Source organism: Biomphalaria glabrata, chromosome 5, assembly GCF_947242115.1.
Source record: "Biomphalaria glabrata chromosome 5, xgBioGlab47.1, whole genome shotgun sequence".
NCBI classification, from domain to species: Eukaryota; Metazoa; Mollusca; class Gastropoda; family Planorbidae; genus Biomphalaria; species Biomphalaria glabrata.
This window is the reverse complement of record NC_074715.1, coordinates 36,581,185-36,593,673: the sequence shown is the minus strand read 5'-3', so window position 1 is coordinate 36,593,673 and position 12,489 is coordinate 36,581,185. Positions and strand designations below refer to the sequence as shown.

At 36.3% G+C, this 12,489-nt stretch overlaps 1 protein-coding gene across 7 annotated transcripts in view; it reads right to left on the bottom strand.

Annotated features, from left to right (window-relative positions):
* LOC106059441 (transcription initiation factor TFIID subunit 12-like) overlaps nucleotides 1-8,672 on the bottom strand; it is a 29,245-nt gene extending 20,573 nt beyond the window's left edge. For 4 of the 7 annotated variants that reach the window (XM_056029856.1, XM_056029862.1, XM_056029858.1 and 1 more), the window contains exon 1: nucleotides 8,267-8,445. The gene's annotated coding sequence lies outside the window, so the exon portion shown is untranslated. The other 3 variants (XM_013217073.2, XM_056029857.1, XM_056029859.1) reach the window with 3 other exon arrangements.
* Between the last annotated feature and the right edge of the window lie 3,817 nt (nucleotides 8,673-12,489).

Here is a 12,489-nt window from a genome sequence, read left to right as displayed (position 1 = left end):
ACATCCATAACCATTGTCCGCAGGTGGTCGATTTAGATTTTCTTTTCGTCGTCTGCGTTTGTCCTCGGTAGCAGATTTTCTTTTGGTTTCAAAATAAAAACTGAATAACTCTTATTAAACAATATAGACAAATTCAACTTGAAATGAGAACTAGATCTAGTAGCAATAGCCGCTATTTCAACAAAATCTAACCACATAAACAAATGAACAATATAGACAAATTCAACTTGAAATGAGAACTAGATCTAGTAGCAATAGCCGCTCGTTCAACGAAATCCAACCACACCACGTCCTTACTGTTTGAAATGTCTAGATTGTCTCCCTCTCGCATCAAATCAGCTCTTACTTCATCATTCACACTGCATAGCCACCAACCAATCGCTAACATCTTCTCCGCATCACCATAGAAACAGACACACACTCCATAACACGATGTATATTGGAATCCGCGAGGAAAGAGGAAAGTGGGCAGACCCAAGCAAACCTGGAAATGCTCAGTCATCAGCAGTAAAGCTGAGGGTACTGGAATGACATGGGAGCAAATGAAGAAAGCTGCTCAGAACCGAGTTCGGTGGAGAGGTGTGGTTACGGCCCTATGCTCTCCTGTGAGTGCACAGGGTTAAGTCATAGTGTCATAAGATAATGCCGACCATGTAGTTCAGCACTGCAAACTGTAATGAGAGACCCCATCAATAGACTCGCCCTAAAACACTCACAAAAAATGTTTAAGAAGAGTTGCAAAATCTGAAAATCACTGCGCAGTTCATCTCAGATACAGGATTACTCATCTAATTCTAAACCTTCAAACCTGATTTTGAGAAAGGAATTAAAACGAATATTTTTATCGGCCCTCGAACGGTGGAAAAGCTGCTACTATTTTTGCGTTGTCTTTCTGTCGTTCTGTTCGTCCGTCTGTTACGCTTAGATCTCAAAAAAAAACAAGAACAGATTTCAAAATTCGATTTCATATTTAGCATCTTGCAACGGTAACTTTTTATCTTCTGAAAAAAAAAAATTTAGTATCATTTTCATTAAAAGTACACCATTTTTATTTAAATACTTAAAAGATTAAAAGATCATTTTTAATACTTATAGGAAAACATGGTAAGCATTATAACTAAATCAAAAAATGTTAATCTACATTAAATAAAAAGGGGTTATTTTAGATATATCTGGATAGTACAGTTGGTAAAAAAAATAAATACATATAGGGGCCTACGTGAATAACTCCAACCATTTAATGGCTCATTATGAAATAGTTATTCTTCTTGTTTGTTTGATGTTCCTTCAGAGTTGAAGAGAATCTACTTCCTAGTCCAAACCTCCCGCAGGACTTCGGGGGATGGCAGCGGGCAGCATGGGGGGTATTTTTTTCTCTCCACCCCCCCCCGCCATATATATATATATTATTTATATATATCTATATTATAAAGTAGAATGTGAGGGGTATGTATGTATGTATGTATGTATGTTACTTATAGACATCAAAACCGCTTGACCAATCTTGATAAAACTAGGCAGGAATGTTCCTTGGGTACCAACTTAGACCGTAGTGTATGTATTGTAGCCCTAAAACAAACTTAAGACCCTCAAAAAAAATAAAGTTGTCCGACTCTATTACAGCTATAGTATTTTATGGATCTAGGCCATGTCTACAATGTTGACATGAGAAAAGATAGAAAGGATTTAGACCTAGATCTAATTTTAAGAAATACACTTTGCGCAGATACATTTTTACTTTGACACATGAAAAGACAAAAGAAGTTCCATTGATTTCATTATATAATAAAATTAACCTTCAATTTTGTGTTTAAAAAGCATTTTTTACATTAATTAGTTCCTTATATCTGTGATTACAGATTTCCTGACGAACATTCTTTCATTAGACAATTCCGTAATGAATCGCGTACTAAATATTAATTCGTTTAATTGTTTACTTTATAATCCCATCCCTAGATCTAAAACTCTAATTCAACTCTAAGATGATAAAACTTCTCTTCGCACAGATAGTTTTATACTTTAACACATAAACATATTAATTAAAGTCCATTCATTTCATATTTTGATCAAATAAACATTCAAATTTGGTTTTTAAAGCTACATTCATTTACGAAAGCTGCGCAGCCGAGTTAAAGGCCTAGATCTATATTCATTCATGAATCGCGTACTAAACATTATTTCGTTTAATTGTTCACTTTATAATCCCATTCATTTAACAAAGCTATCGCTCTTTTTGTTTGTAATAGATATGAATTTATCGGCTTCGGGTAATCCCATTTTCGCAAATCTAATTTTATTTTCGTAGCGAAAGAGAAAAAACTTGAAAGGATCATTAGTTAAGTTTAACATACATCTAAATCCAATCCACTAGTATATATATATAACTCAAAACCATATGGAGGGGTTTTAAACTTTACAAAAAAAAAAAAAGCGGCGAGTTTGAATTCGGTCATTTTGTTGTTGTTGTTTTTTTAAACATGTTTGATTCAGAAATGCTATTTAGTTTCAACTGTTAATTGGTTAATACGTTGTAATTGCTTTGCACCTGAGGTCACCATGTATCTATATGGTTCGCAGATCTAGATCCATGTTAATTGATAATTGGAAAAGAATGGAAAACAATATTGAACAATTAACTTTTAATCATTTTAATATAAATCGTGTTAGTAAGGCGATACTATGTTATACTGGGTATCATCAAAAAAATAAATTGAAAGCAAAACTGTTTAATATTTATATTTAATAATGCAGGCCTATTAGACGAAGTAAGAAGAATCTCAGTCTTCACCAGGATTCGAACCCGGAACGCCCGGTTCGCAAGCCAAGCGCCTTACCGCTCAGCTACCGCCCCTCCACTGGATCTTTTGTGCGCCTCTGAGTCCACCCTTCTCCAATTGGTACCTGACATTAGTCGAGGAAAAGTAAAGACGGTTGGTCGTGGTGCTTGTCGTTAACCGTGGGTCACATAAACAGATGACCTTTACATCATCTAGCCTTTAGATCGCAAGGTGCTGTAAATATTTTGACCTAGATCTAGATGTATATGTAAATGACAAATGAAATATCTATGACCTTTGGTTAGATCTAGAGGCAGGGGCAGGTAGAGATAGATGACTTGGTGAAGAGATATCCGCAGCATATGGTATGCTTTTAAATACTGGAAAAAAAAACGCACAATAGCGAACAAGGCTTTTATTGTCAGCATTAGAGGCCAAAAACTGGCCAGTGTCTGAAGTTTAAAATACATCACAGCTCCTGGATCCATTGCCCGGTTTCTCCCTGCACTACCATGTCTAGTCCCACGAGGTAGTCCTTCATATTCTTCTAATGCAGTGTTTCCCAAACTGTGTTCTGAGGAACCCTAGTGTTTCGTGAGGCCTGAACAGGTGTTTCATGAACTACTGGAATAATTAACTAGTAGACCACCACGGGAATTATCTCATCTAAACAATAAGCGAAGTGTTCCGTGGAGGAAAAAGTTTGGAAAACACTGCTCTAATGTATAGCCCCTAACTCTATTGTATAGCCCTTACTCTATTGTATAGCCCCTAACTCTAATGTATAGCCCCTAACTCTATTGTATAGCCCCTAACTCTAATGTATAGCCCCTAACTCTATTGTATAGCCCCTAACTCTATTGAATAGCCCCTAACTCTATTGTATAGCCCCTAACTCTAATGTATAGCCCCTAACTCTAATGTATAGCCCCTAACTCTATTTTATAGCCCCTAACTCTAATGTATAGCCCCGAACTGTGAGATTAACTTGTCAATGGTACATATTATTTTAACGTGGACCTATCGGTGGGAACTGTGAGGTCCGCTTCTGAGTTTGTGTTTCAAAAACTCAGATTACTCACTAAGTAATCTTGTTTTATTAAATAAATAATAGTTAATCTCTTTTTGTACTTTGGTTAAGTAAAACACAAAATGACGAAATTATGAGCCACAAAATATTATTTCTAACAGAACTACGACCTCCCTCTATCACGTCAATGCTAAGCCATGTATTACTACAATACACTTGCTTCGAAAGCAATATTGACATGAATCACACACAATGCACACACACAGACACACGGCTATTGTGGGGCAGATCTTGAAGGGGTTTATGTAACTCATTAAATTTGCTTATTGAAGAGATGAGATTAAATCTAAAGAAAAAAAAAAAGAAAGAAATACCGGCTGGGGGGGGGGGGACAACATATTGATATTTATATTAACTTGCCAGTTCTCGACCTTACTCGTGCCATGACCTTTTATAGCCTGTTCCCTATGTGACCGCTTTCAATATTGCATTTACTTATGTCCCCACTTTTAAGTTGCTACGAGTAGCTCCATTGTTATACGTCAATGTGAGCCTGAACGTCGCACTTCTCAGACCTTGCTGTTAAAAGGACGAATGATGTAAAGCTTCGCTTCTCTGTTTCCATGGCGACGGTTACCAAATGTTTCATGTGACTAACTACATGTACTGCTCTAAACTAATGTCAGGTACCATTAAAGTTAGATGCATTAAGTAACGCCTTAAAAATATCAGATCAAAAAACAGGATTCGAATTCGTGTACCCTCAGTTCGGAAAATTATCCCATTAACCTAATAAATTAGAAAGTATTCTTTTAAAAAAATAAATACAATTATACAGTATGAATTTCAAAATTCAAATTATAATAAAATATTTTGTTTTTGAGCAATCGAAGTATGGTTGATCCTGAAAAACAGCTGAAGTAATAAAATCAGCAAACTACATAGCTTCTTATTTGCTAGAATTTGAGTAACAAAAATTCAACATCAGTGAGAAGTTGTTGAAATTGAAAACGTTTTTGTTTCTGGCCAAAGAAGATATCACGTATACAGAGCTGGCTAGAAAGGGTCATTGCATTCGTTGAGAACTGACAAGTTATTATAAATACCTACATGAAGTCCCCGTTTCCGTGAAACATTTTGGAATTATAGAGAATGTTTTCTTTAGCCTCTTCATGATCGCAATTTATATCAAATATAGTAAACACCGTATATAAACTGTAAACAGAAGTTTCAAAAACTTTCTAAACATTTTTTTTTTAAAGGGCATTTTTTTTTACATTTATGTATCTGATGATTCATCTAATTGTAGGTGTCGCGGACCCACAAAACGCTCCGGCGGGCCGCATGTGACAGGCGGTTCCTGATTTGCCCACCCTTTTTCTAACAGAAATGAAAACATATAGAAAACAAGAATAATACGGTTCGCAATGTGTAGGACCGTCGTTCAAAACGGGCAGTGTAGGCGCTAGATGTTCTGATCATTTGAAAACCAAAACCAAAACACAAACTATTGTTTTCAGTTTACCTACTCAATCTCTCTTTCTCTTTCTCTCTCTCTCTCTGTATATATATATATATATATATATATATATATATATATGCATTCTCCCTCACCGTCCAAAAAAAAAGCCTTTCAGTTAGTAGGGAAAAAAAGTTTCTTGTTTTAAAACTTTGTTCTGCATGTGAACAAAAGTATGACGGACTTGACGGTTCTACAAGCTTTAAGTTCAACCCTTAAGAAATAGGCGCAGTATTTGTAGACAGGTTCAACTAACCGAGATACACAAGAAGAAGTCTTTACGCCTGAATAATGCCTTACATGTATCTGAGAGAGGAGACTGTGTGGTTGTGAAGGGTGAAGAGATATGAAACTATTTGGGGAAATGTTGACATAGCATTTGAATGGGGTGGCTGACATAGACATGCGTTAAGTTGAAACTCAAAATGAACTGAAAGAAAGACGCACAGGTTTATATTATAGAAGTAATGGAAGAGGAAGAAGGCTGCACAATCAAAACCAAGGCTGCTACAGCTATAAGCAACATAATACTATAACGATTGGATACGTATTTTGTATATAGATTAGAAGATTAGAAGAATCTGTTCTTTATCTTTTTATAGGGTCTCAGAGTCAAGTTTCAGTGTCAGTCTCAGTTTTAGATTACAGGACTGAGGTCTTTCATCTCAGGTGTTGGGGCTGAGGTTCGAGTCTGAGATTCCAGATTCCAGATTGTAGGTTTCAAAATACAGACTTGTATGTTGTGACGTTGTGATTTGAACTTTGACTCTTCATCGTGATGAACATTTGTCTTGGTTAGAAGATAGATCTACTTGTGTGTCACTGGTTAGAAGATAGATCTATTTGTGTTGCCACTGGTTAGAAGATAGATCTACTTGTGTGTCACTGGTTAGAAGATAGATCTACTTGTGTGTCACTGGTTAGAAGATAGATCTACTTGTGTGTCACTGGTTAGAAGATAGATCTACTTGTGTGTCACTGGTTAGAAGATAGATCTACTTGTGTGTCACTGGTGTATGAACTACACATGAAGTAGACGGCATCTTTGTCTTAAATTGGAGAATCGATGAGGTCAATATTGTTTTTTTTATAAATACTATTTTAGTATTGTAGTTAAAATATATTATACTATATCATATATATACTTGTATTCATATCATTATCATTATTCATATATCCTATCATTGTATAAATATCATTGTATTAAATTCAAAATTTTATTTAAATCATCATACACATCGTTTATTAATTTATGCACAACTGGGTGTGTATGGTGTATATATGGTAATTCAAATAAATTAGTTTTAATAATTAGATACATTAATACATTTGTAATATGTAATAATGTCACTCATCTAAAGACCTGACAGAGGGGGGAGGGCCATTGTACATGGAACCACGTCGCGGCCCTGATGTGGCATCACTGGTTAAAGGGATACTAATATTTACAGTCGAGTAAAAAATAATGGTTCCGCCCCCATCCCCAGGTTTGGTTTGGAGTACTCACGTTATGTAGTCAGGGGAGGAAAGTGATACGAAACTTCACGGGCTAAAGTTATGAGTTTTGTTGGGGGAGGGGCGTTTTAAAGCGGGTCCTTTCCAAATTAGTAAAAAACCGATATGGAAATGGATTACTATGCAGGGTGCAAAAAAAAAAAATGTAGGGGCGTGAGGTCAAGAGAGAGAGAGAAAGAGGAGAGAATCGGAGAGAGGAAGAATGACAGAGATAAAAACCGGCCGTTCAGTTTTAACATAAGAGATTCTAGAGTTCACGGACTAAAAAGTAGGTTATTGAAAAAGCAAAAAAAAAAAAAAAAAAAAAAAAAAAAAAAAAGAAGGGGGATGTCCAAAAATCCCCCCTTAAAAAAAAAAAAACAAGGTTACTAAAATAGTTTGTGTGGAGACACAAACTCAAAATCGGCCCCCGAGTTGGTCCACCCAAGTAGGTAAAAAGGCATGTTTCAATATTTTCGGAAAGAACATCAGAATGAAATTCTATCAAAGACAAATGACAGAGAGGAATGGAGAAAGCAGGTTGACGGATCTTGTATGATGCCTCAGCGTCCACAGACAGTAAAAAAATTCCTTTAGATTGGCATATGTATATAGTGTTACGGTTCTGTATTTAATGTAAAAAAAACTACTTATTAATTGTTTTAAATTATATCCAACTTATATGCATACTAAATAGTTTTTCTTCTCTAAAGAAAAAAAATTAAACATTTTTTTTTGTAAATCTAGTAAATTAAATAACAGAACTTATTTAACTTTGCAATACGAATATAAAAATATTTTTTTGGACAAGAAATCTTAAACCGTACGCATAAATGTATTAAATATATGGATTGTTTATAGCTCTGCAACTAACGAGACTCACGTGTTCTTTACTATTAATAGGGAATAGTTGTAAAAGTGGTGTATTTTTATGAAAAAAACTGCTTGCATAAGTGATTTTAAAAATTAGATTTTTCGGTTTCAGAAAAGAAAAAAGTAGCCGTTGCATCAGAACTTTGAATAGTCTAAAATATTATGATGTCGGATTTTCACTCTTTTCTAGTTTACGAGATCTAAACGGGACAGACGGACAGACAGGCCACTCAAAACTAATAGCGTCTTTTCTCCTTTCGGGGACCGCTAAAAATGAGCATGGGAACGAATCTTCGGTCTTAGCGGTGGGTAATGCTAGTTTCCAATAAATAAACTAAATAAACTAAAACTCAACAAGATTGTTAGGTAATATCTAGTAACATGTATATTGAATAATTCAAAATTGTGAATATTTTAAAAGAAAGCCCAAATGTCTCTTAAACGTTAAATAGCAATTTATTGGTAATATAAATCAATACTTCAAACTCCTCTAAGACACGCTTTATTTAATCTCCTCAATCTATTCGAGTATCACTAGTTCACCTACATAGTTTAGTTATGACTTAGGCCTACCTTATCCTACTGTGATGTCTAGAGAAACACAAATGTTATCTTGATATATACAGCTATGTAAGAGAAACACATAAGAAAATAGCTGTTGAAAGTTGTTCAATTACATACACGCCCATAAGAAAACACACCTGTTGGTTTTCTAATTACAGTTAACGCTACAATAAACACCAGCAACTAGTAAATATACTTACACACACAGACGCCCCTTTTTTTTAGTTAACACGACACGGCTATTAATAAATGTGAAGGAAAAGTAAAAACCTGAATCTAGATGATTCAAATCTTTTACAATAGCACAGCAATACAGGAAACAGCCTCGCTGTACTATAGCACCTCAACTGCAGGTTAGGCAAGACGTGATAGAAGAGGGCGTGCTAGCCAAGGAGGCTCTTTGTTTGTGCAAATAAAGCACTTGTAAAGGAACGAAGCTCTCGACAGTTTTTTTTTCTATTCAAAGTTTTTTTTTAATGACATAATCTCGATATCTTCTCCATGTCTTCTCCACTTGAAACATTGCAGATCCATCAAGCATTGGCGTAGCCAAGGGAGGTTGGGGAATGGAAATCTCTCACCCGCAATTTTGTGACAGATTTTTTGCTTTGAGACTTTTTTTTAGGTGAGATTTTGATGTTAAATCATCACTTGCCTCAGCGCAGCCGATTGGACTTTTGAGTTTAAAATCTCTCCCCTCCCAGGGAGTTTTGAGGTTACCCCCCCCTTTCTCTAAAACAAAAAAATAATACAAACGACAGTCACCTAATTCCATGAGCATAGCCAAGCGGAACTCTAACTAAGAGTTAAAAATCTCCTCTAAAATTTTGTTGATAATAAAACACCCTCTTCAATATAATAGCAAGGCATGCAACAGTCACCTGATTCTATGAGAGTAGCTAAGACGGGTTTTGAGTTTATAAAACCCCTCCAGAGGGCTTTAAGTTAAAACCCTAGGATTTTGAGTTAAAAAAAAACCCCTCCAGTCGGCTCCAGCGGGATTTGAAGCTAAAAGCCACCTCTCCAATACAACATTAAAGCAAACTACAGTCACCAAATTCTATGAGCATAGCAAAATGGGGTTTTGAGTTTCCCCCCTCCAGAGGGCTTTAAGTTTAAAACCCCCTCTAGAAGGTTTTTGAATTTTTTGTTAAAAACCCTTTCTTCAATATTATTCTAAAGCAAACTACAGCCACCAGATCTTATGAGTGTAGCTAAGGGGTTTTGAGTTTGTTTAAAAAAAACCTCCAGAGATTTTTTTAGTTTAAAGCCCACGAACAGATGGATTTGACGATAAAACTTCCCTTTTCGATATAAAATCTAAAGCTGAGCGGTAAAGCGCTTGGCTTACAAACCAGGGACCGGAGTTCGAATCCTGGTGAAGACTGGGATTTTTAATTTCGGGATCGTCGGGCGCCTCTGAGTCCACCCAGCTCTAATAGCTACCTTATATTAGTTAGGGAAAAGTTAAGGCGTTTGGTCGTTGTGCTGGCCACATGACACCCTTGTTAATCGTAGGCCACAGAAACAGATGACCTTTACATCATCTGCCCTATAGATCACAAGGTCTGAAAGGGGAACTTTACTTTTTTACTACAGTCACCAATTCCATGAGCGAAGCCGAGAGGAGTTACAAATTTCAACCAGTCGTTGGGCTCCTTTATTAAAGTGCATTAAATAGAAGATTTTTATTGCACGATAATGCATTGTAGATACCTCAGAATATGCTTTTTTTGTTTTAAATACCGGAAATAGTGCTCAAAGCGCTCCCCCAGACCCCCAAGCTGGCAAGGGCGGGGTGTATACAGTCTTTCCATTCACTCCAGGAAAAACCTATTCCCGGGTACAATAAACGTCTTACAATATAATGTAATAAAAATTATTTACGCACACATACGCACTCCTTTATATATGAATCCTGGCTACGCCCATGCTATCAAGGATGTCTAAGTGTAGCAGCCCTAGCAGCCCTTCAGATATGTACATTATAAAGCTTGTGTGCATTTAAGATGTCTACAAATATTTTTGTGGTGCAATGTACACAGTGGCTTAATACTCTAGTTTAGTCATCTCTAGGCTCAGAGAATGAATGAGGAACGTTTAAACTAGTATGTAGGACAATGTTGAACTATATAGGACTATTTAGAACAATGTAGGACAATTTAGGATAATGTGGGACTATGTCGGACTATGTAGGACAATTGTGGTTAAGGCAGCACAATTTAGAACAATTCAGTACAAATCTGGACAATGTAGGACAATTTAGGACAATACAGTAAAGTTTATGGCAATGTAGGACTAATAAGGACAACGTAGGACAATTTGGGACTATGTAGGACAATGTTGAACCATGTAGGTCTTTTTGGAAAGCGTTGATTGACATGTCTTACGCTCTTGTCATGGGTCGAATCACTGCAAAAAGTCGTTGATTCCGATGGAAGTGATAGTCTGCGGCTGTATTATACACTGATGTCAGAGGTCAGAAGTCATTTCAAAGGTCGGAAGTGACCTGCAGGTCGTATAAACAAATAGATTGACAGCAAGATTATCTCCACTGTATATTTTCGTGAGTTCCTAAATTTAACTATTTGCAAACGTCGAAAGCAATCTAAACCTTTTCACCAATTAAATCCACCAGTTACAAATTTTATTAGTGGGTAAGTTAACGAAATTGTGTACCAACGATAAGGCAAAGTTTAGTGAAGCGACGTGAAAGTCTGTAGGCCTTCATTTTCCAAATAGACGACGAAGCTCAAGTTATTATTTTTAATTAACCTAAGACTTGTTAAAATTATCATGCTTATAAAGGCACCTGTTTAAAAAAAATTAGTAATATTACATATTAATAATAATGTAATTATAGTTTTTTACAAATTGTGTGTTTCAGTTGCATTGAAATAAAATAATAAATTATATCCATTAAGAGTATCGAGAGTCTTCTAAAGTAGCTTCAGAGTCAATATCAAAAGAGAGGTCAACAAGTTCAAAGGTGAATTAATTGCAAAAAAAAAAAATGCACACTAGATTTCATATAAATCATATGACACCATGTCATACGTTGTTTTTGTTTTTTTTAACATGTGGCTGTTGTAGAGTCGCGACCACGCTGACGTGGTGCTATAACAGAGCCATTGTCTAGCTGTGTCGGAGACAGAGCCATTGTCCAGCTGTGTCGGAGACAGAGCCATTGTCTAGCTGTGTCGGAGACAGAGCCACCTTGACAAAGCTGTTGTGTGGCTGTTATGAAACTGTGACAACTGTTGTGAAACAGTGACGGAGATGTTGTGCCGCCGTGACAGAGCTGTTGTGTCGCCGTGACAGAGCTGTTGTGTCGCCGTGACAGAGCTGTTGTGCCGCCGTGACAGAGCTGTTGTGTCGCCGTGACAGAGCTGCTGTGCCGCTGTGACGGAATTCTTGAGCTCTTGTGGCGCTGTGATGGATATTTTGTGGAGCTGTGACAGAGCTGTTGTGCAGCTGTGGCTGTTGTGAAGTAGTGACAAATTTGTTTGGGGTCAGAGCAGAAGCGGTGCTTAAATTTAAAGTAACTGAGTGTGATTTAGTGTAGTAATGGTTGTGATAATAATGTGTTTTGAGTGGCTGGTAGTGCAGTGTGTGTGCCTGTGTATGAAATGACCAGTGGACCTTGAGTGTACATGGTTGAGTGAACAGCAGTGTGTCAGGACTGTGTGTAAAAGGAGGTCAGTTTATAGAACAAGTGGCTGGAGTAAAGAACATAAATAGAGACTAATACAATCATTGTGTTTATTGAAGCTCATATTGTTTTAGTGGGTCTAGTACATATATTATTGTATTTTTCATCCTACATTTATCTACATCAAAGTTCTGGATCAAAGGCTTTTGGTCTTAGCTTATCAAAATAAGGCTTTCTACAATTATCATTGTACCACTTTTTTTTTTCTTATAATGTATTAGTTGTTTTCTTTTTTTTTTCTTTTACGAAGATATAATATCCATTCAATCAACTAAAGAAGTTTTTATTACATAATCAGCTCTCTTGTCTTTCATTCTACGTTACGATATCTTATCTTATCTTATATTATACAGACGTTACTTCAAAAAAGAAGATAAAGTAAGTAAAGTTCCCCTTTCAGACCTTGTGATCTATAGGGCAGATGTTGTAAGGGTCATCTGCTTCTGTGAATTACGGTTAACGAAGGTGTCATGTGGCCAGCACAACGACCAACCGCTTTTACTTTTTCCCCAACTAATGT